Below are 25,820 nucleotides of genomic sequence, written 5' to 3'. Positions count from 1 at the left end.
TCTTCCGTTCTTGGCTTCCTTCCCTTTTCCATCCTTAATAATACCTTGCATTATACTGTCTTCACAGTGTTTAGTGTGCTTTCACCTGCATTTGGTACTTACATCCTCACCAAAGTCCTCTGAGGATAAGATAAGCATCATCAGCAAATCTTGTTGGTGAGGAACCTGGATCACAGGACTAGCAGAGGTCATAGTCAGACCTCCAGTGTGGACTGACTCTGGCATTAATGCCCTCTCCCCACCCACCCACTGCAGCAGGTTGCCTTCAGACTTTTTAATATGAGGATAAAAACTGCCATAAAGGTGGGGAAGGACAAATAGGAGGTTGAAATTAACATACTTGTGTATAAAATAGGTAACCAATAAGACTTCCTATATAGTGCAGGGAATAATACTAATATTATGCAATACTAAAATTATGTAATAACCTATAGTGGAAAAAAATCTGAAAAAGAATATATATATACACACATATAGATATAGATGTAAATTGAATTGCTGTGCTATACACTTGAAACTTATGTGATATTATAAATCAACCATACTTCATTAAAAATTGTTTGGAAAACTTGCATAAATTCTGACCACTGTGTAGCAATTTTAGTATTTTATGGGTCTATGTGTTCAGTGATATTTTATTACACAGTGAGACTTAACAGTTCCATTCACTGGGTGTCATATCTTTTTCAGGATCATTGTAAGTGAGAGCGACTCTTGCTTTCTCTTTCTTCTGCTTAAGGACTGGAAGCTTTCTGAACAAACACTGTTATGTGTAGGATACTTGATGAGTATCTTTCCAGCCCTAGCCACATTTCTGTAGGTGCTCCTTCGCTTCTTCAAGATCTCCATGGTTCAGAGGGAGTTGTTGGTAGCCATGGCTGACTCCTTTTGGTATAGTCAATGAGTCCAGGGAAGTAGAGATGGACCAAATTGGGCCAGAGTCCCTTTCCTCAAACTTGACATTGATACCACAAGTAGTGTTTAACCTCTCTCCAGGTGGCTACAACACTTAATCTTGGGAGGTATCAGTTTTCATGTATTTCTAGCAAGTGAACCCTGCACCAAAAAAAGTAGTTTGCAGAAACAGGATAATGAAGCAGATGGCCAAACATGAAAATAAATGGGTATCTATATATATAATACAAAAGAGAGAAATTAGACTCCTCCCTTACACCACACATAAAAATTAACTCAAAATGAATCATAGAATAAGTGTTAAGTGCTAAAATTCTTGGAAGAAAACATATGAGTAGAATACTTAAAAGCGGCTAAGAGAGTAATTCTTAAATGTTCTCAGCACAAAAAAAAGATAGTAATTATGTGACAAGATGGAGGTATTAGCTAATGCTATGGTGGTAATTATTTTGTAAGATGTAAGAGCATAAAATCAGTACATTGTACACCTTAAACTACACATGTTTATATGTTAATTATATCTGAATAAAGGCAGAAGAAAAATATATATAATTACATCTTTGAGGCCTTGGGATAAGGAATAACTTTTTAGAAATGATACTCAAAACACAAACAACAAAATAAAAATAAATAAATTGGACTTCATTAAAAACTTTTGTGTTTCAAAGGACATTGAAAAAAGGATAAAAGACAATGAGAATGATAGAAAATGTTTGTAAACCATTTATCTGATAAAGGGAATATATCCAGACTATATCATAAACTCAGCAATAAAAAGACACCTCAATTGAAAAAGAGGCAGATGTTCTAAAAAGTTATTTCTCTAAAGAGGAGAATAATAACAACAAGAACAGGCAAAGATACTCAATACCATTGGTCATCAAAAGCTAATCAAAACCATTAGAAGGTAGCACTTCACACCCACTAGGATGACTATAATCAAAAAAGGAAAAAATAATGATCATTGGCAAGAATGTGGAGAAATTGGAACATTTTCTTGTATGTTGCTGGTGGGAATGTAAAATGGTTCAGACAGTGTCTTAGTCAGTTTAGGCTGCTGTAATAAAATACTACAGAGTGTATAATAAAATACTATAGAGTGGGTGGTTTAAACAAAAGACACTTATTTCTGGAGGTTAGGAAGTCCAAGATTAAGGTGCTGGCAGATTTGGTTTCTGGTGAGAATCCACTTCTTGGCTTGCAGACAGATACTGTCTGTCTAAGTCCTTACATGGCAGAGAAAGAAGGAACTCAGGTCTTTCCTCCTCTTCTAATGAGGACACTAATCCCATCCTGAGAGTCCACCCTCATAACTTCATCTAAACCTAATTACCTACCAAAGGTCCCTCCTCCAAATACCTCCTAGGCATTCACATTGAGAGTTAGGGCTTTAACATTTGAATTCGTTTGGGAGAGAGGAGACACAAATATTCAGTCCACAACAGCCACTGTGGAATAGTTTGACAATTCCTCAAAATATTAATTTACCATGGAAGTGAAAGTGCTAGTCACTCAGTCGTGTCCAACTCTTTGAGACCCCATGGACTCCAAGAACTGTAGCCTGCCAGGCTCCTCTGTCCATGAAATTCTCCAGGCAAGAATACTGGAGTGGGTAGCCATTTCCTTCTCCAGGGGATCTTCCCCACCCAGGGATTGAAGCTGTGTCTCCTGCATCGCAGGCAGATGTCTGAGCTGACAGAAAAGCCCAGTACAAACTACCAATTCCACTTCTGCTTATATATCCAAGAGAAATGAAAACATACGTCAACGTGGAAAGTTGTTTACAAGTATACATAATAGCCTCAAAGTGAAAACAACCCAAATATCCATCTACTGAAGAATGACTATAAACTGTGTCATATCCATACAATGGAATATTATTTGGCAATAAAAAGAAATAAAATGCTGATACATCCTATAACATGGATGAACTTTTAAATCATTATCGTAAGTGAAAGAAGACAGAACAGGCAAAGCTATAGAGACAGAGAGCAGAGCAGAGGTTATTGTGAACTATGGGGACTTAAAGGAAAATGAGGAGTGGCTTCTATCAGACATAAAAGACTTCTTTTGGAGATGATTAAAAATCAATTTTAAAAATCTAAATCAATTCTAAAATTGAATGTCATGATGGTTGCACAACTCTGTAAATATACTAAATACCATTGAACTGTAAGCTTTAAATAAATGAATTGTATAACATGTGGATGATATCTCAATGAAGCTGTTAAAAAAAAACGCAAAGAGAACCCTGATGGTATTCCCAGGATTTCCCATTCCTGAAAACCAGCCCTTAGGATATGTGAGACATTGCTGTTTGCTAATAATTGTGTTGTTGTTTAGTCACCAAATCGTGTCCAGCTGTTTGAGACCCGATGGACTGCAGGCCACCAGACTCCTCTGTCCAAGGGATTTCCCAGGCAAGAATACAGGAGTGATCATCATTGAATCAGTGATGCCATCCACCCATCTCATCCTCTGTCGTCCCCTTCTCTTCCTGCCTTTAAACTTCAAAAAGGGTCTTTTCCAATGAGTCGGCTCTTCACAAGTGGCCAAAGTTAGAGCTCCAGCTTCAACATCAGTCCTTCCAATGAATATTCAGGACTGATTTCTTTTAGGATTGGCTGGTTCAATCTTTTTGCAATCCAAGACACTCTCAAGAGTCTTCTCCAACACCACAGTTCAAAAGCATCAATTCTTCAGCACTCAGCATTCTTTATGGTCCAACTCTCTCATCTGTACATGACTACTGGAAAAACCATAATTTTAACTGGACAGACCTTTGTCAGCAAGCTAATGTCTCTGCTTTTTAATATGCTGTCTAGGTTTGTCATAGCTTTTCTTCCAAGGAGCAAGAGTCTTTGAATTTCATGGCTGAAGTCACCATCAGCAGTGATTTTGGAGCCCAAGAAAATAAAGTCTGTCACAGTTTCCATTGTTTCCCCATCTATTTGCTGTGAAGTGAAGGGATCGGATGCCATGATCTTCGTTTTTTAAATGTTGTTTTAATCCAGCATTTTTCACTCTCCTCTTTCACTTTCATCAAGAAGCTCTTCAGTTCCTCTTTGCTTTCTGCCATGAGGTGGGTGTCATCTGTGTATCTGAGGTTATTGGTATTTCTCTCGGCACCCTTGATTCCAGCTTGTGCTTCATCCAGCCCAGCATTTTGCAGGATATACTCTGCATATAAGTTAAATAAGCAGGGTGACAATATACAGCCTTGTACTCCTTTCCCAATTTGGAACCAGTCCATTGTTTCATGTTTGCTTCTAACTGTTGCTGCTTGACCTGCATACAGATTTCTTAGGAGGCAGGTGAGGTGGTCTGATATTCTCATCTCTTTAAGAATTTTCCAGTTTGTGGTGATCCACACAGTCAAACGCTTTAGCTTAGTCAATGAAGCAAAAGTAGATGCTTTTCTGGAATTCTCTTGCTTCTATGATTCAACAAGTGTTGGCAATTTGATCTCTGGTTCCTCTGCCTTTTCTAAAATCAGCTTGTACATCTGGAAGTTCTTGATCACATACTGTTGAAGCCTAGCTTGGAGGATTTTGAGCATGACCTTGCTAGCATGTCCATGTGAAATGAGTGCAATTATGCAGTAGTTTGAACATTTTTTGGCATTTCCCTTCTTTGGGATTGGAATGAAAACTGATCTACTGCTGAGTTTTCCAAATTTGCTGGCATTTTGAGTGCAGCACTTTAACAGCATTGTCTTTTAGGATTTTAAATAGCTCAGCTGGAATTTCATCACCTCCACTAACCTTGTTCATAGTGATGCTTCCATAGGCTCACTTGACTTTGCACTCCAGGATGTCTGGCTCTAGGTAAGTGATCACATTATTGTGGTTAGCTGGGTCATTAAGATCTTTTTTGTGTAGTTTTTCTGTATTCCTGTATAATATTCTTGCCACTTCTTCTTAATCTCTTCTGCTTCTGTTATGCCCATACCATTTCTGTCCTTTATTATTTCAATCTTTGCATGAAATATTCCCTTGGTATCTCTAATTTTCAGGAAGAGATCTCTACTCTTTCCTATTCTGTTGTTTTCCTCTATTTCTTTGCATTGTTCACTTAGGAAACCTTTCTTATCTCTCCTTGTATCCTTTGGAACTCTGCATTCAAATGGGTATATCTTTCATTTTCTTCTTTGCCTTTCACATCTCTTCTTTTCTCAGCTATTTGTAAGGCCTCCTCGAACAACCACTTCGCCTTTTTGCATTTCTTTTTCTTGGGGATGGTTTTAATCACTGCCTCCTGTACAATGTTACGAACTGCCGTCCACAGTTCTTCAGGCACTCTGTCTATCAGATCTAATCCCTTGAATCTATTTGTCACTTCCACTGTATAATCGTATGGAATTTGATTTAGGTCGTACCTGAATGGTCTAGTGATTTTCCCTACTATCTTCAACTTAAGTCTGAATTTGGCAATACGAAGTTCCTGATCTGAGCCACAGTCAGCTCCCAGTCTTGTTTATGCTGACCATATAGAGTTTCTCCAACTTTAGCTGCAAAGAATATAATCAATCTGATTTGGGTATTGACCATCTGGTGATGTCTATGTGTAGAGTCGTCTCTTGTATTGTTGGAAGAGGGTGTTTATTATGACCAGTGTGTTCTCTTGGCAAAACCCTGTTAGCCTTTCCCCTGCTTCATTTTGTACTCCAATACCAAACTTGCCTATTATTCCAAGTATCTTGTGACTTCCTACTTTTGCATTCCAGTCCCCTATGATAAAAAGGACATCTTTCTTCGGTGTTAGTTCTAGAAGATCTTGTAGGTCTTCATAGAACCATTCAACTTCAGCTTCTTCATCATTAGTGGCTGGGGCATAGCCTTGGATTATTGTGATATTGAATGGTTTGCCTTGGAAATAAACCAAGATCATCCTGTCATTTTTGAGATTGCACTCAAGTACTGCATTTTGGACTTTCGTTGACTGTGAAGGTTACTCCATTTCTTCTAAGGGATTCTTGTCTACAGCAGTAGATATAATGCTCATCTGAATTAAATTCTCCCATTCCCATCCATTTTAGTTCACTGATTTTTAAAATGTTGGTGTTCACTCTTGCCTTCTCCTGTTTGATTGCTTCCAATTTACCTTGATTCATGGACGTAACATTCCAGGTTCTTATGCAATATTGTTCTTTATAGCATCAGGCTTTACTTTCACCATCAGACACATCCACAACTGGGGATTGTTTCTGCTTTGGCTCAGGCTTTTCATTCTTTCTGGAGTTATTTCTCCGCTCTTCCCCCTTAGCATATTGGACACCTACCGACCTGGGGAGTTCATCTTTCAGTGTGAAAGGCATCTTTATGCCTTTTCATACTGTTCATGGGGTTCTCAAGTCAAGAATACTGAAGTGGTTTGCCATTCCCTTCTCCAGTGGACCACAAAACTCTTCATCATGACCTGTTCGTCCTGGGTGGCCCCACACAGCACAGCTCATACTTTCTCTGATTTAGACAAGACTGTGATCCATCTGATCAGCTTGGTTAGTTTTCTGTGATTGTGGTTTTCATTCTGTCTGCCCTCTAATGGATGTGGATAAGAAGCTCATGGAAGCTTCCTGACCGGAGGGACTGGATGTGGGGAAAACTGGGTCTTGCTCTGGTGGGCAAGGCTGCATTCAGTAAATCTTTAACTCAATTTTCTGCTGATGGGCATGGCTGTGTTTCCTTCCTGTAGTTTGGCTTGATACCAAACCATGGTGGGGTAATGGTGACCTCTTTCAAAAGGACTTATGCCTGCACTGTTGTAGTCAGTGCCCCTGACCCCATGGCAGGCCCCTGTCGACCCACGCCTCTGCCCAAGACTCCTGAACACTCACAGGCAAGTCCAGCTCAGTTTCTTGTGGATCACTACTCCTTTCTCCTGAGTCCTGGTATGCACAAGATTTTTATGCCCTCCAAGAATCTCTGTTTCCTCAGTCTTTTGGAAGTTCTGTAATCAAATCCCACTGGCCTTCAAAGTCAAATTCCCTGGGCATTCTCAGTCCCTTTGCTGGATCCCCAGATTGGGAAATCTATTGTGGACCTTAGAATGCTTGCAAAAATGTGAGAACTTCTTTGGTAAAATTCTCCAGTTTGTGGGTCACGCTTCATCCTAGGGTAAGGAAAAGATATTAATGGGGCTTTGGCAGAAAAATATGTGACAGTATTGCCATGAAACGAGAACCAAATGGATCCCAGATCAAAGACAACCTGAGGGGAAAAGGGAGACCAGTTTGAAGGATATTGCATTCCTCTTCTTGGGAGGTGATGTGACCTAACAAAGCCAGAAGAGTGGGAATAAAGGTGAACAATTCTCTAGGGTGTTTTGCTAAAGCAGGGCCATGTTAATAAGCACAGAGCTTTGCCAATGACCATGAAGTAAAGAATTAAGGGGAAACATTTTCTCGGGTGGGTCCATGGTAATGAATTCACCAGCCAATGCAGGAGATACAAGAGATGCAGTGTCAATCCCTGGGTCAGGAATGTCCCCTGGAGTAGGAAATGGCAACCTGCTCCAATAGTCTTGCCTTGAACATTCCATGGACGGAGGAGCCTGGTGGGCTACAGTCCTTGGCATTGCAAAGAGTTAGATATGACTGAGCAACTGAGCACACACACATTTTCTTAATTAATCAAGATCATCTCTTCTGAGTAATTGATGTTAGAGTTGTTCTAATTGAGACATAATTTACATACAGTAGAATGCACTCTTTCTAGTAAACAGTTCTGTTAATTTAACAAATGGACACAGTTTACAACTACCACCACAATCAATACATAGCTCAATTCCGCACTGTAAGAAATTTCTGTAAAGCCTCTCCCCATTCCCAGCCCTACTAATCTTGTTTTCTTTTCCTACAGTTTTGCTTTTTATAGAACATCATGTAAATGGGATCATAAAGTATATGACTTCGAATCTAGCATCTTTTCCTTATCACAATGTATTTGACATGCTTCCATGATGCTGTGTGTATAAATTCAATTCAGTTCAGTCGCTCAATCATGTCCAACCCTTTGCAACCCCATGAACCGCAGCATGCCAGGTCTCCCTGTCCATCACCAACTCCCGGAGTCTATCCAAACCCATGTCCATTGAGTCGGTGATGCCATCCAACCGTCTCATCCTCTGTCGGCCCCTTCTCCTCCTGCCCTCAATCTTTCCCAGCATCAGGGTCTTTTCAAATGAGTCAGCTCTTCGCAAGAGGTGGCCAAAGTATTGAAGTTTCAGCTTCAACATCAGTCCTTCCAATGAACACCCAGGACTGATCTCCTTTAGGATGGACTGGTACGAAGTCAAGAAACTCCTGGAGTAACAAGCAAATTTGGCCTTGGAGTACGGAATGAATCAGGGCAAAGGCTAATCAAGTTCTGCCAAGAGAACACACTGGTCATAGTAAACACCCGCTTCCAACAACACAAGAGAAGACTCTACACATGGACATCACCAGATGGTCAACACTGAAATCAGATTGATTATATTCTTTGCAGCCAAAAATGGAGAAGCTCTATACAGTCAGCAAAAACAAGACCAGGAGCTGACTGTGGCTCAGATCATGAACTCCTTATTGCCAAATTCAGACTGAAATTGAAGAAAGTGGAGAAAACCATAGACCATTCAGAAATGACCTAAATCAAATCCCTTATGATATACAGTGGAAGTGAGAAATAGATTTAAGGGACTAGGTCTGATAGACAGAGTGCCTGATGAACTATGGATGGAGGTTCATGTGTATAAATTAGTTTGACACTTTATTGATGAGTAGTATTCCAATGGATGGATATAGCATTGTTTTCTTATTTTTTGCCTGTTTAAGGACATTTGGGTGACTTCCAGTTTGGGGCTATACACATAAAGACTTTATAGGTATTTATATACAGTCTTTCATGTGACCATAAGTTTTAACTTCACTTGGTTAAGTGACTAAGAGTGGCTTTCTGGTTGCTATGGTAAGTATTATGTTTAACTTTAGAAGAAACTGTCAAACTGTTTTCCAGAATGGCTGTAGCATTTTGCAACTCCACCAGTATTGTATAAAAATTCCAGTTACCCCAATCCTCTCCAGGATTTGGAGTTAACACATTGTCAATATGTTTGGTTTTTCATTTTGTTTGGAGTTGCTTTGCTTTTAGCCATTCTAATAGGTATATGCTAATAACTCATTGTGGTTTTAATTTGTAGTTCTCTAATGCTAATGATGGGCTTCCCTGGTGGATCAGATGGTAAAAAAATCTGCCTGCCAGTGCAGGAGATCTGGGTTTGATCCCTGAGTTGGGAAGATCCCCTGGAGAAGGGAAAGGCTACCAACCTCTGTATTCTTACCTGGAAAATTTCATGGACAGAGGGTCCTGGCAGGTTACAGTCCATGGAGTTGCAAAGAGCTGGACATGGCTGAGCAACTAACACTTACTTACTTAATGCTAAGAATGTTGAGTACCTTTTCATGTGCTAATCTGCCATTAATATATTTTCCTTGGTGAAGTGTCTATTTAAACCTCTGCTCATTTTTTTAAATTGAGTTGTTCATTTTTTCATTATTGAATTTTGAAAATTATCTATGCGTTCTGGACACAAGACTTGTGCAAGATGTTTGCTTTACAAATATTTCCTCCCTGCTTGTGGCTTATTTTTCATTCTCTTAATTTGACTTTCAGAGAGCAGAAATGCTTAATTTTGATGGAACGTAATTTATCTTTTTTTTTTTCTTCTTTTATGGATCACTCTCTGGGTATCGTATCCAAGAAATCTTTGCTCAACCCAAGATGACAGAGATTTCGTCCCATGTTTTACTCTGGATATTTAATAGCTTGAGATCTTATGTTTAGATTTATAGTCTATTCTGAGTTAATTTTTGTATATTGGACCTGATAGTAGGTGTTTATCTACAGTCTATAAAATAGACTGTAGTTAAACACATTTTGTATTTCTACTTCTAGTCATTTCACCTAAAAAATAAAGAAGGAAGTTCCTTCTGTCCAAATTTTCTGTAGATCAAAAGTAGAAGAGATAACATTCGGTCAGATCCCAGATAACCTACAGATATACTTAAAAGAATTCTAGTAGATGACTGGGTTTTCTAAACATTTCATTGTTTATCCAGAGTAAATAATCAGTGAGTCTAGTTTTATCATTATAGCTTATTTTTTATGATTCCTATAAAACTATTCTAGAAAAAGTCTAAACTCAAGATAACTCTTTGGTTTCTGCTTTTTGAATCTCCGTCTTAAAAGTTTTGCTCTCGTGGCAAGTTTATCTTTTGTATGTCTCCCATGCTATTCCCTGAGAAATGATTAAGAATTAAATAAAAGGCCTAAAATTCCCCACAAAAATCTAGCATTGTTTACTCCTCTGACCCCGAGCTCTTAGCCCTGGTGATACATTAATTAAGAGGAATGCTGGTCGGTTTTATAACTAAAATGGTTGATATTTTGAGAAATAATTCTCACCACTTAAACTAGATAGCAAAGCAGATAGTAGTAATAGGCTTATCTACATGATTCAACAATAACATCTGAGGTGTTTTGTTTTGTTTTGTTTTGAACACGATAGAACTAAATGCTTCCAACTAGAGGAGAACACATTTGAATTTCAAGCTAAAAGTGGTGTGTTTTGTATTTGGACCAGTATTTTAAGTTGAGGAGTTGCCAAAATATGGGGCAGAATTTACTGGGCTGTTCATTGTAATAGCCTTTAATTATCATTGCCATTAGCAGAGCTAGACCTTATAAGGGGCAGGCCAAGAGGCTGGCAGGCTTCCAGTTTAAAAAAGATAGGAAAAGACTACTGTGACCATGAAATAGAGAAGTGGGGAAAACTTTATTTTGTGGAGTTCTCTCGGAGAAAATGACATGACTGTAAGAACTTTGATGGACCCATCAAAGGATGTGCTGAGCTAAAGCTCCTGAGGGTGGGTGGTGAAGGTGGGGAAGGTCCATGATAACATGAATATGTAACTGCCTGCTAAGGTGGGGAGGTTCATCTTTTTTCCTGGGCGAAGTATATGCATAAGACCCTGGGTCCCTGACAGTCCCCTCTGGCTACTCAGCCTTTCCCATAAATTCATGTCAAATACTCAGTTTTAAAATATCATATAAAGGGCCCCCAAATTATTAGTCTGTGTGGAGATCACATATGGCCAGCTCTACCCTTTCCTTGAAGTAGTGAATGACATTGCTGAAACCTTAATCCAGATAGTTAAACGAATTTGAGAGCCGTATAGAAAAGACAGATAGTATGCCATTCAAATTTTTTTTATTGGAGTATAATTGCTTTACCATGTTGTGTTAGTTTCTGCTATACAACAAAGTGAGTCAGCTATGTGTATGCATATATCCCCTCCCTCTTGAACTCCCTTCTGCCCACCCCACCCCACCTCTCTGGGTCATCACAGAGCACCAAGCTGAGTTCCCTGTGCTATATAGCAGCTTCCCACAAGCTATTTATTTTGTGTGTGGTAGTGTGTATATGCTCTTAAACTGCCACTATTTAAGCATTGGTTAGGAGAAATGTTTCATCTGGAATCAAAGGATAAGATTGATGGTTGGTTGGCTGGTTGGTTTGGGGGCTGTGTTAGAATTGGAAGAATAGATGGGAGTGTCTACTTGCAGCCAACTAAAGCCTGATTATCTTTAAGAGGTAGTTGTGGATGCCACATTGAGAGCTGTTGGAGTCTGCACTCATGATCTGGGTGACCAACTGGAATGAAAAAGGAACTTTACACATCTTCCCATAAATGATGACTGAGAAGCTACTCATTGCTCAAAGCTCTGGGGATATAGGTAGAAGTTGGCATTACCCCATTTTATAGAATGGCTAATGCTGCAGGGGTGTGTAGAGCTGAGCTGGGCTGAGTAATGTCACCCAAGCATCCCTGCTGAACATCTGAGTCTCCCACAAATCCCTGGGGGAGGGGAGGAGAGCTGATCTGCTCCTCCTTGTCACTCTGTCTCTGCAGCACCTAAGGAAAAATGATTCCATGGGAAGTAAAAACTGTCCAAAAGGGGGAGTTGAAACGGCTGGGGAGTGAGGGCTACACAAATCTGTCCAGGGCTAGTATTTGCTGAAATATTTCCTGGAACAATTCAGTAGTGGCTTCAGGACTTGGAGTTCAAATTAGCTTCAAATCTCCATCCTACAGTATTTCTTACTGGAATAGACAATTTGAAAGGTTTCCTTTGATTTTAGGTTGGCAGCCTAAAATTTAAGTTCTTCTGTAAAAGCTTATAGACACACACATGACAATGTTAAGAATGACTATGATCCAAGCCATTTGGTAACAGTGTCATTATCCTCAGAAGCCAGCTTATATTTGTTGTCTGTATTTCTTCTAATTCTGTGAGGAAATGTAAAGCATGTACTCATATTGTATTGAGATGAATCATTCCCATGACAAGAATCTGAAAGTTTTACCAACTACTGGGCATCTAAACCTCCGTGGACTGCCAAGAACGGCTACTGACAGCCACTGGTGTGGACTTCGGCAAACCACACACCCTCTGATGCTTCTTTGCCCCATCTTAAAGTTGTGCCCTAACATTTACAACAGCTACCTTCTACAGTCAAAATACACACACACACACACACACAAACACATGCAAAGCAGGCTAAATAAATAAAGATAAATAAGGTGTCATGCAGTCAATGTGGATAAAAGATACCAAAAGACCATAAAAGGACATTAAGGAACCAACCTTCCATCCTGCACACTCAATCAGGCGAGAACTGAGCACCTCTGATTACTAAATAATATTGTCCTGGACAGAAGCCAGGGTGCCCAAGACTCTTTTTCTGCAGCACCATTAAATGTATGAGAATCAAAAGAAGGTAATTTCCCAGCTACAGTCAGCCCCTTCATTACAAGCCAGCTCTGGGGGTAATTAGTCTCTTCCTCAGAATTATTTCCTCCCCTTACATCACCCCTACCTTACATCTTGGCCATGACTTACCCTCCAGGAAGCACAGAACTCCTGCGGTCACCCCCTCCATCCCCAAGACAGCCCTGCCTTTCTGTTTCTTTGCTTGTTCTAGAACAACTCTGATTTACTTCTGTCTTTTTTCCAGCTAGTCCTCCTAGTGCCAATTATTGAAGGATAGCCTTCTGCTTCTAAACACACGTCCTAACAGGCATAAATCAGTAATCCGTTTTGGGAAGTGATTAAAAAGAGAAATGTATTTAAATTTGTTGCAGTAGTGATGGGGCAGAAGATAGGAGGCCTGGGAGGAGGGCGTCTGGCCAGCTGCTCAGAGAGAGCCTTGTAAGAGCCGCCACCACGGTAATGAAGTCCACATGTTCCAAGAGCTGGACTGCGGCGGGTGAGACATGCAAAGTGGATTTGGTCAGTTTTCCACAGTGTATAACACTCAGGGAAAAGAACTCGTGTTACCCAAATTCACTGAAAAAAGTGGTTGTAAAAACCAGCATTTCTGCTCATCATCTTTTCAGATTAATAGAGATCATGCAAGTAGACCCACATGTTTCCTCCAGCTATCAAGACATTTTATCCTCCAAAGCAATCCCTCCCAGGAAGACAATCAAGAGAAAGTTTGGCTAGTGCCCTGCCTCTGGAAAGTGTGTCCTCTGACAGGCGGCATCAGCAGCTTGGGGATGCTTGCCGGGCTCTCTGGGGAGACTATCCAGGAATCTGTGCTCTATCAACCTCTCTCAGGGATTCTTATGCCTGCTGGTTCAAGGCCTGCTGGTCTGAAAGGCGAAGCTTCTCCAACATGCTGTAATTACTGGACTAATTTTTGTTCACTTAGTCTTCATTGACTCATCACTTTCTTTAGCACAGGATACAAGGACTATTCAGAGCAAACTACCACCATAATCTGCCTCTTATACCTTAAGAAAATGTTTCTTTCAGAAGCTAAGCAGTAGGGGACAAGCACGAAATGTGACCAACTTGAAGCTGGGAGATGCAGGGTTTCCAGATCAGATCAGTCACTCAGTCGTGTCCGACTCTTTGCGACCCCATGAATCGCAGCACGCCAGGCCTCCCTGTCCATCACCAACTCCCGGAGTTCACTCAGACTCACGTCCATCGAGTCAGTGATGCCATCCAGCCATCTCATCCTCTGTCGTCCCCTTCTCCTCCTGCCCCCAACCCCTCCCAGCATCAGAGTCTCTTCCAATGAGTCAACTCTTCGCATGAGGTGGCCAAAGTACTGGAGTTTCAGCTTTAGCATCATTCCTTCCAAAGAAATCCCAGGGCTGATCTCCTTTAGAATGGACTGGTTGGATCTCCAAGGAGACGCTAAGATTTTTGTGACAACCGCAATCCTGATAACATTGAGAGGTTGGGGTTGGCCCAAGAAAAACAATGATGAGATTTATCTCCTTTATCTTTGGCTGTAGGTTTGTTGTTGTTGTTGTTTCAGCTTTGAGGACTTGAGCAAAATCTGATGGCTTTTAGAGGTGGGGCTCTTTCTGGCAACAGAAAACCAGGGCCTAAAAAAGGGACGGAATTATGAGTGATTGGTTTTGAGAAATATAGACTTAATGAGTCCCTCCTCAGTCTCCAGCTACCTTTCTTGAAGGAACTTGAACAGGGAGTTCAAGATCCCTTAATCCTACAAACATTAGTGAGCCTCCCCTTTGTCAGGACATGGAGATAAAGAGAGAAATTCTCTTCCCTAAAGAATTCATGATCTTTTTTAACAGCATCACATATAGTAATGTTCAGTGCAACAGAGGGAAAGATGTTGCTGCTGCTGCTAAGTCGCGTCAGTCGTGTCTGACTCTGTGCGACCCCATAGACGGCAGCCCACCAGGCTCCCCCATCCCTGGGATTCTCCAGGCAAGAACACTGGAGTGGGTTGCCATTTCCTTCTCCAATGCATGAAAGTGAAAAGTGAAAGTGAAGTCGCTCAGTCGTGTCTGACTCTTTGCGACCCCATGGACTGCAGCCCACCAGGTTCTGTCCATGGGATTTTCCAGGCAAGAGTACTGGAGTGGGGTGCCATTGCCTTCTCCAGGGAAAGATGTTAGAGCTATGCAAAGGCTTCAGTTGGAACCCTTGAGAAGAAAATCCAGGGTGGCATAAAAGAGAGTAAAAATAAATAAAGATTTCCTATCTAAGAGACTTTTCATGGAAGAATATGAATTAACCAGATAGATACAAAGAGGAAGATGTTTATCATAAATAAAAACTTTGGGTATTTTAATTATCCAAAATTAGAGAACTGGCTTACTCATCCAAATAGAAATTTGAAAGTCTCTTTTCTCTTTTTCTTTAGTTGAAGTATAGTTGATTTTCAAAGTTGTGTTAATTTCTACTGTACAGCAAAAAAGTTGTTATACATTTAAACTTTTTTTTTCAACTATGCTCTATCTCAGGATATTGAATATAATTCCCTGTGCTCTATTGTAGGACCTTGCTGTTTATCCACTCTCTATATAGTTTGGGTTTGCTCACCCCAAAGTCCCAGTAGACCCCTCCCACACCCCCTGTTTTATTTTTTTAAACTTTGGACTCTTCCTGACTTTAAATAAAAAGTGAAAGATATTCAATGCCTGCTGCTGCTGCTAAGTCACTTCAGTCATGTCCAACTCTGTGTAACCCCCATAGACGGCAGCCCACCAGGCTCCTCCGTTCCTGGGATTCTTCAGGCAAGAACACTGGAGTGCGTTGCCATTTCCTTCTCCAATGCAGGAAAGTGAAAAGTAAAACTGAAGTTGCTCAGTCGTGTCTGACTCTTAGCGACCCCATGGACTGCAGCCTACCAGGCTCCTCCGTCCATGGGATTTTCCAGGCAAGAGTACTGGAGTGGGGTGCCATTGCCTTCTCCGATTCAATGCCTAAAGCAGCTAAAAGCAAAGTTGCAGTGAATAAACTCCAGGGAGGGTATGGCAGGTCCAGAGTCCTCAGTCCATTATCCGTTTCTCCCAGTATCCTTTGCGGGGGCTGCAGAAAACGGCAAGTTAGGTAAGAACCAAGCGCTGCAGAAAATTCTGGGCAGTCCGCTATTAAGTGAAAGAAGCAGATCACAACCTAGGCAGTCACTCATCCTCTGAAATGCACATCCCTAGCCTGACGGGTGGACTCAGGGAAGGTGGTGGGATTTGACTCAGGAGACATGCAGGTTGGGTGGTCACACACGTGCCAGGCTCCAGCGGGACACGAAGAGGACAATCCAGGGGAACCGTGCTTTCTTGCCACTTTTCCATCATGGAACATGGAAGAGCCGAAGAATTTTTGAAGATTTGAAGTTTTGAAGATTCCTGTGTCAAAGCAGGAGAGAACGTATTTTATTTGCTGGCTTGACGTTTAACTTTGGAAAATTGCCACATAAGAGGGTCTCTACTCTTGTCTCAGGTCCTGCAAATATTAGAGGTGATTTGTTTTTCTTAAATTGACAATGCCACCCCTTGATGTTTTATTTTGAGTTGTGTTTGCTAAATAAATATTTATTTAATCTATTTTAACTTTCTATGTAATTACAGTTTATATGTGTCTTTTTAAAGCAGTGTATAATTCCATCTTTTTTAACCCAATCGGACAAATTTTTTCACCTTACTTGGATAATTTATTTAGTTTTATTGTTACCTTCTTTTCTACAACTTTCTTTTTCTTATGATTACTTGCTTTTTATACCTTCTTTTCCTTGTTTTGTTATATGTTTCTTATTCCTTCCCAAAAGTTTGATTTCCTTTTGGAATTCTGTTCTATTGTTATATTTGTTTTAAATGGAAAAGTATCTTTTTTACTCCTCATTGCTAGAAAAAGAATCTTATTCCAGTTTTCTTTCCCTCACTTCCCATTCCTTACTAATATATAATGAGATTTTCAAATCAGATTGTTATTAATTTTCTTCATTTTACAAAGTTCATTTCAGAAATTATTTGACATGAGAATTAGATTCTCTAATCATATTTTTTCTTTCAAATTGCTATCCTTGAGATCTTATTTTGATTCAACTTTCAGTAAGCAGAGTATGTATGAGAGTGCTAAGTTGCTTTCAGTTTAGTTCAGTTCAGTCCCTCAGTCATGTCCAACTCTTTGTGACCCCATGAACCGCAGCACGCCAGGCCTCCCTGTCCATCACCAGCTCCCGGAGTTCACCCAAACTCATGTCCATTGAGTCGGTGATGCCATCTAACCATCTCATCCTCTGTCGTCCCCTTCCCCTCCTGCCTTCAATCTTTCTCAACATCAGGGTCTTTTCAAATGAGTCAGCTCTTCATATCAGGTGGCCAAAATATTGGAGTTTCAGCTTCAGAATCAATCCTTCCAATGAACACCAAGGACTGATTTCCTTTAGGATGGACTGGTTGGATCTCCTTGCAGTCCAAGGGACTCTCAAGAGTCTTCTCCAACACCGCAGTTTAAGAGCATCAATTCTTCAGCACTCAGCTTTCTTTATAGTCCAACTCTCACATCCATACATGACTACTGGAAAAACCATAACCTTGACTAGACGGACCTTTGTTGACAAAGTAATGTCTCTGCTTTTTAATATGCTATCTAGGTTGGTCATAACTTTCCTTCCAAGGAGTAAACTTTTAATTTCATGGCTGCAATCACCATCTGCACTGATTTTGGAGCCCCAAAAAATAAAGTCAGCCACTGTTTCCACTGTTTCCCCATCTATTTGCATGAAGTGATGGGACCCGATGCCATGATCTTCGTTTTCTGAATGTTGAGCTTTAAGTTGCTTTCAGTCAGTTCAGTTCAGTTGCTCAGTCATGTCCGACTCTTTGCGACCCCGTGGACTGTAGCCTACCAGGCTCCTCTGTCCATGGGATTTTCCAGGCAGTAGTCCTGGAGTGGATTGCCATTTCCTTCTCCAGGGGATCTTCCCAACCCAGGGATCAAACCTGGGTCTCCCAGATTGTAGATAGACGCTTTACTGTCTGAGCCACCTTAGTCGTTTCCAACTCTTTGTGACACTATGGACTCTCAGGTTCCTCTGTCCATGGAATTCTCCAGGCAAGAATACTGGGGTGGGTTGCCATGCCCCATTCCAGAGGATCTTCCCAACCCAGGGATACGTCAAGTAATTTTTAATAGAAATTTTAATTGAATGGTTGTAGTTTCAAATGCAAGAAATAATACAGAGAGATTCCCATATATGCTTTACTTGGTTTCCCCTTCTTGCAGAACTTTACTACACTATCACAACCAGGATATTGACAATGTACAGATCTTATCCAGATTTCCCAGTCTTACTTGTACTCCCTTATTAGTGTTTGTAATATGTTTGTTTCTATACAATTTTATCATGTGTAAGTTTGAGTATCTTCTACCACAGTCAAGATAGAGAAGAGTTTCCTCCCCCAAAAGATCCCTCCCTCACACCCACCTCTCCCACTACATTCACCCCATCCAGTCCCTAATCTCTGGTGTTGACTAATCTGTCCTCCTACTCTTTCGCTTTCTCATTTCAAGAATGGTTATATAAAGGGAAGTGAAGTGAGTTCACTCAGTCATGTCTGACTCTTTGCGACCCTGTGGACTCTAGCCTACCAGGCTCCTCAGTCCATGGAATTTTTCAGGCAACAGTACTGGAGTGGGTTGCCATTTCCTTCTCCAGGGGAATCTTCCTGAGCCAGGGATCGAACCCAGGTGTCCCGCATTGCAGGCAGATGCTTTACCATCTGAGCCACTAGAGAAGCCCTGTATATAAAGGGAATCATACAGTAATTACCATTGGGGATTGACTTTTCACAAAGCATAATTCTCTAGAAATTAACACAAGTTGTTGCATGCATCCATGGTCTGTTTCTCTTCACTGATGAGTCGTATTCCATGGTATAGATGTACCATAGTTGAACCATTCATCTTTTGAAGTGTATCTAGTTTTTTTTTTTTTTCCAGTTTGAGGATACTACAAATAAAATTTCTATGAACATTGGTGTTCAGGTTTTATGTGAACCTAAGTTTTTATTTTTCTTGAATACATGCCAATTGTTAAATCATATGGTAATTGCATGCTTTGTTTTATATGAAACTGCCAAATTGTTTTCCAGAGTGGCTGTACCACTTTACTCAAGCAATTTTTAAAAAGAAAGATATAAATTTATATTTTTCTGGGCTCTTATTTATCTCCAAATGTCTCTTTGTTGCCTTCACACATATGATAAATTGGCTGGGAAAAATGTACTTGTTTTGCAATAGCTTTTCCTTAAAATTCTATAAGATTTGTTCCAACATCTTGTACTAGTCTAAGTTTTAGAGAAATCAGTGTCTAGCTCAATTTTTGTTTCTTTGAAGATAACCAGTTTTCCTATTTAGTTACTTCGTATGGTGTTTTCTTTCTCTTTGCTTAAAAAAAGCACAAAGTATAAAAAAAAGGGGGGGGTCTCTTTTTAACATGTTACATAAAACATGGTAGTTTTTATCTCTATTTTTAGGCCTTTGTTTAAGCCCCCCAAAATTTCCTCAATTATGTTTGATCATAGATTCTGTTAGGTTCTGAGCCCTGCCATTCTTTGCAGTATTGACTACCTATGCTGTCATCACTTTCTTACATTTGTTTTTCTTTTTACATTCTGAGACAGCATTGCAACTTTGGGTGTTTTTTTCTTTTGCATCAATGATTCATTTTTATGTAGTGACAATTCAGGTTTTGAACACTTACAGCTGGACTTAAATTTTGCTTGCAATTTCAATTATCTTTCAAACTTCCCGTATCACTCATACTTTCCTTTTTACATCATTTGTCTCTCCACCAGCCTCAAGAGGTCATAACTTCTCACTTTCAGTCAAAGTTATTGAGAATGCTTTTTTCCTCTGGTTTGCATAATAAATTGAGTTAGAAGGCATGTTTTCCTCTTGCATTTTCAGAAAATATTCACTTCCCTTGTGCTGCAATATTTTGTACATTTTTTTAATCAAAAAAGTAAATTTTTTCTAAATTAATAAAAAGACAAAATTCATCATTTGAACTATTCCAAAGCATACAATTCAGTGGCTTTTAGTACCTTCATAACGCTTTACAATCATCACCACTATTTAACTTCAGAACATTTTCATCATCCCCCAGAGGAAACCCTGCATTTAAGAAGTAATCACTTCTCATTCCCTCCCATCCCTTGGTCCTTGGCAACCACTTATCTGTCTTCTGTCTCTATGGATTTGCACTCTGGATATTTTATATAAATAGCATCATACACTTTGTGGCCTTTTGTGTCTGACTTCTTTCACTTAGCATATTGTTCTGAAGTATTTTTAGTTGGATTTTTGGCTTTGATCATCATTCTTACCCACATAGATTAATTTGGCTACTGTATTTGTTAGGAGGTAGTGTGGCGAGGTTGCCGCCCTGGTTTTTACTTGGTGACTGGGATAAGCTCTTTCTCCACTCTCTGTCTAGCAGAAGAGCACATAGTTGTGCCAAGTCTTATCCTCATCACCCCACTCCTCCCCTCCCCACCAGTGCCTGCTGGCTTTCATTGAGTGTAGTTCTGCTGGAATCAAACTGAAATCTCACCTCCACTGGCTAATTAAATAGCCTGCATGTGAACTTCCCTGGTGGTTGAGTAAAGAATCCACCTTCTGATGCCGTGGACACTCGATCCCTGGTTGGGAACTAAGATCCCACATGCCATGGATCAACTAAGTCTGCATGCTACAATTACTGAGACTACCTCAAGTCATAGCTAGAGAAAAGCCCATGCACAGCAGTGAAGATTCCTTGTGCCTCAACTAAGACCCTATGCAGTCAAAAAGAAATTAAAAGAAAAAAAAAAAGGCTGAATGATTTTCAGAAAAAAAAGTAGAACCTAGAGTCAGGTAAATCAGAAAGAGAAAAGCAAATATTGTATATTAAAGCATATATAAGGAATCTAGAAAGATGGTACTGATGAATCTATTTTCAGGGCAGCAATGGCTACACAGACATATAGAACAGACTTGTGGACACAATGGAGGAAGAAGAGGGAAGGACGAATTGAAAGAGTAAGATTGAAATGCATACATTACCACATGTAAAATAGATAGCCCGTGGGAATTTTCACTATGACACAGGGAGCTCAAACCCTGTACTCTGTGACAACCTCGAGGGGTGGGACAGAGTGGGAGGTGGGACAGAGGTTCAGGAGAGAGGGGATATATGTATACCGATGACTGATCATGCTGATGTATGGCAGAAACTAGCACAATATTGTAAAGCAATCTTTAAACTTTTTTAAAAAGAAAAAAGTCATTTCTTTGACTAGTGTAAAAATGTTTAATAATAATAGCTTTTAAAATTGGTTCCTTCTGGAAAATTAGAGAGTTAAAAATTATATTTTCAAAATTTCAGTGTTCAGAATGGTTTATGTCTCTGGAAGGCAGAATATCACAGGGCTGAAGAACTGAGGTTCAGAAGTCTGGCGGCCTAGATGGATGGTTGCTCTGTCAGTGACAAGTTCCTTAACAATTCTACACCTTAGTGGAGAGAAATAATAATACTTACCTCAGAGTGTCATCTGGGGAATTAAATAAATTAAGATAGGTAACACATAGCTAACTTAAAGGGAGGGAATAGGTTGATAACTGGTAAATTAGAGAAAAAAAAAGATGAATCATGTTCAATTTAAGCATACGTTTTCACCCAAATCATAAGACACATTATTATTCAATTTCTATACTTTCTGTCAATGTAGGGAGCCCATGATTTTTTCAAATTTCTTTTGTATTCTTTGTTCAACATACAAAGGAAAGCAGTAACAACTCAGCATTTCTGATTTCTCTCTTCTAAATGCAAAGTTTGTTCCTGGTCTTTTGTTCTCTACTCGCAGATAATATCCTTGTCCAGTGTCATCTGCATTTTCTGGCAACTCATGATGAACATGTTACTCTTTAGGCTATGATACCACCCTGCTCGGAAAAGTTGGATCAAAGAAATGTGTGCCCAGTGAGGGTCCATATCTGCCTGGTCCAAGTCTGCCACTTTCCTGGGATCGACAGGGAGCAATTAAATCACCCTCTAGAGAGATGAGATTTTAGGTCCCCTGGGAGTTCTATCATGCAGCCAAGGAGAAGAGTTTTCTCTTAACATCCAGTCCTAAATTTCCTTCCAGGTATACCATGCTATAAATCAAAGTTAATTGTTTATCCTCCTTTTCCTCTTTAGCCAGAGCCCTTGACTTCAAGCATTGCAGGAAAAGGCATGTGATCAACAATTATTTATTCCAAAGTTTTTGGTTTGTTTGTTTTTAATTCTTACAGTGTTGTATTGGTTTCAGCCATACAACAATGAGAATCAGCCGTCCTTAAACATATATCCCCTCCCTCTTGAGCCAAGTTTTGACACAGTCACCTCTGGGTAAGGACCTGGGCATATCTTCCTTTAAAGAAAGATCATTTTCCAGGAGAAGAGTTGACACTTCTTGGAAATCTAAGGCCTTCTAAAATGATCTACGTCTGCGGAAGCACAGCAGGGGAGACAGATTCAGAGGATCTACATTTTAAAGAAAAGATGAAAAGGTCAGAGAGGTCTTTGGGTTTTGCACATTGGGAAGGAATCATCCACCCACCTTACTAGATAAAAGACTTCCAAGCCTTCAAGAAAAGTGACTGGGAAGGGATGTTTCTGCCTATTTGGAGTTTTCAGAGGTAAAAATAGAACCTTTTTTTTTTAATGTTGTATGTAAGAGACGAGTACTGTACAGTGACAGTCATACCCTGGTCAGTGGTCATATCCCATTACTAGCCTAATGGGCCAACCATCTTGGCTCTGATTTTATAAACAGTCAAGGCTCTGAGCTTGTGTGTGCCTTAATTACCTTTACATAAAAGTATTTAATTCAGAAAATTAATACAGACGGTTAAATAATACAGTTACCCCTTACCTCTAAAGAATGTGGCTGTTTGTACCTCATATTCTATGGGAACAGAGAGTCTGACAATCAGAGTTAGCTTTGTTGTTCACTGGGCATTTGCTTATTTCATATTCTGTAACTTTTCATATTATGTAACTGATTTACTCAGTGCCTGGCCATTGACCATCATCAATGAGTGTTAGTTAATAGTATGAATGAATAAATGAAGTATGATTATTACCTCTGCCTACCTATAAGAATTTTGGTTAACACCATTGGGGAAAAGATGTGTTACAATGCTTACAAACTGAATAATGTCATATACAAAAGTTAGTTATCATTCAAATTATTAACAGTAACTGTTAGTAAAACTAATAAAGTATAGCAAAAAATTAAAAGATCTTTATGTGCAACCAAAAGAATGCTTCAAATTGATTTCCTGTATTATATTCATAGAAGAAGAGGAATATTTTAAAATTATTACTTTCCCTAAATCTAAGCACACTGAGACTATGTTTTAAAACACAAAATAGAAGTTTTGATTCCGATCAGAAGCTGCCAGTTAGAAGACTGGACATGGAAATGATGGGACAAATGAGAAGCTGACAATAAGAATAGGGACTGGGAAAAAAAACCATTAAAAATTCTGGATTCAAGGAGCAGATTATGATTATGTAATTTAGGTGCAAGTATCCCACTCTTAGACAACCCTATGAATATCATTTTATTGCAGCATTTTGCAACAACTGATTTTATTAACAATGATGAAGTCAAGTTAATTAGCTTGAGTATACTCTAGTTAAAAGGCAAAGAAATGATTAGGCCTCATCTTTGGAATAATTTCCATTAAAAATGCTTCTTAAAATTTAGAGTGCTTTAGAGAGCAGTTTTTAACATGTGGGAGAGGAGTGATTACATAATGCAGTATCTTATTCCCCAGAAGCCATGTTCTGTCTGCTATAGAGGCTGGTATTAAGTCAGTCTACTAAGCCCAAACAAGGCTTTGGCCTTCCCTCCTACTTGGAGAATGTTCTAGCTCATAATTTCTTTTTTTTATATTTTTTAAAAATTTTACTGAAGTACTGTTGATTTGGGAAAGCTTCCTTAGTGGCTCAGATGGTAAAGAATTTGCCTGTAATGTGGGAGACCTGGGTTTTGATCCTTGGGTTGCGAAGGTACCTTGGAGAAGGGAAAGGCTACTCAATATTCTTGCATGGAGAAGTCCACTGACAGAGAAGCATGGTGGGCTACAGTCCACGGGTCACAAAGAGTTAGACATGACTGCGTGACTGCCTGACTGATTGACGTTGCTGACTTACATTGTTGTGTTAATTTCTACTGTCTAGCAAAGTGATACATATACACATTCTTTACCATTATGGCTTATCACAGGATATTGAATATAGTTTGCTGTGCCTTGTTGTTTACCCATTCTCTACATATTAGTTTTCATCTGCTAACTCAAATTTCAAGTTCATCCCTCCTCCTTGGCAAACATAAGTTTGTTCTCTATGTTTGTGAGTCTGTTTCTGTTTCATATATAAGTTCATTCGAGTTGTGTTTTAGACTCCAGATATAACTGATATCATATGTATTTGTCTTTGTCTGACTTACTTCCCTTAGTATGATAATCTCTAAATCCATCTGTGTTGCTGCATTACTTCATTGTATGACTGTGTAATATTCCATTATATATGTGTGTACCACATCATCTTTATCCATTCATCTGTCTATGGACATTTACATTGGTGTTATGCCTTGACTATTGTAAACAGTGCTGCAGCGAACATTGGGTCCATCTGTCCATATGTGCTCAGTCATGTCTGACTCTGCAACCCCACGGACTGTCATCTGCTAAGCTTCTCTGTCTATGGGATTTTTCAGACAAGAATACTGGAGTGGGTTGCCATTTCCTGCTACATGGGATCTTCCCACCCTAGGAATCAAACCTGTGTCTCCTGCTGTGCGGGCGGATTTTTAACTTGCTGAGCCACGTAAGAAGCCTGAACATTGGGCACATGTATCTTTTTGAATTATAGGTTCACTGGATGTTGTTGTTATTGTTCAGTCACTCACTCATGTCCAACTCTTTGTGACCCCATGGACTGCAGCAAGCCAGGCTTCCCTGTCCTTCACCAACTCCTGGAGTTTGCTCAAACTCATGTACATTGAATCAGTGATGCCATCCAACTATCTCATCCTCTGTCATCCTCTTCTCCTCCTGCCTTCAATCGTTCCCATCATCAGAGTCTTTTCTAATGAGTCAGCTCTTTGCATCAATCAGGTGGCTGAACTATTAGAGCTTCAGCTTCAACATCAGTCTTTCCAATGAATATTCAGGGCTGATTTCCTTTAGGATTGACTGGTTTGATCTCCTTGCAGTCCAAGGGACTCTCAAGAGTCTTCTCCAACACCACAGTTCAAAGGCATCAATTCTTTAGCACTCAGCTTTCCTTATGGTCCATACATGACTACGGGAAAAACCATAGCTTTGACTAGACGGACCTTTTTTGGCAAAGTAATGTCTCTGCTTTTTAATATGCTGTCTAGGCTGGTCATAGCTTTTCTTCTGAGGAGCAAGAATCTTTTATTTCATGGCTGCAGTCACCATCTGCAGCGATTTTGGAGCCCAAGGAATAAAGTCTGTCACTGTTTCCATTGTTTTCCCATCTCTTTGCCATGAAGCGATGGGACCAGCTGCCATGATCTTAATTTTTGAATGTTGAGTTTTAAGCCAGTTTTTGCACCCCCTCTTTCACCTTCAACAGGAGGCTCTTTAGTTCCTCTTTCCTTTCTGCCTTAAGGGTGGTGTCATCTGCATACCTGAGATTATTGATATTTCTCACTGGATATATGCCCAGGAAAGGGATTGCAGGATCAAACAACTCATAGTTTCTTGAAGTGTAGTCCATAAAGTTCTTGCTAACAGATCTGAAAGTCCATTTGTAAAGTTTTTATGGATAGATAACTGTAATTTCATACATCCTTACCAATTTATTTATAGCTTGCTAATGGAGATATTAAAGATAATTAAAATTTTTTGTTCGTAGACTAAATTTAGCAAGTTCCTTAGGTTTCTTGAAGATTCTAAATCAGCATTATTCTAAATACATGACCATCACACAAGGCACTGTGGCTATGCAAAGGTCCGGCTGTGCATGCA

Source organism: Bos grunniens, chromosome 4, assembly GCF_055505025.1.
Source record: "Bos grunniens cultivar Pamir isolate PY7600 chromosome 4, Bosgru_T2T1.0, whole genome shotgun sequence".
NCBI classification, from domain to species: Eukaryota; Metazoa; Chordata; class Mammalia; order Artiodactyla; family Bovidae; genus Bos; species Bos grunniens.
The sequence above is the reverse complement of the archived record's forward strand: the minus strand, read 5'-3'. Positions refer to the sequence as shown.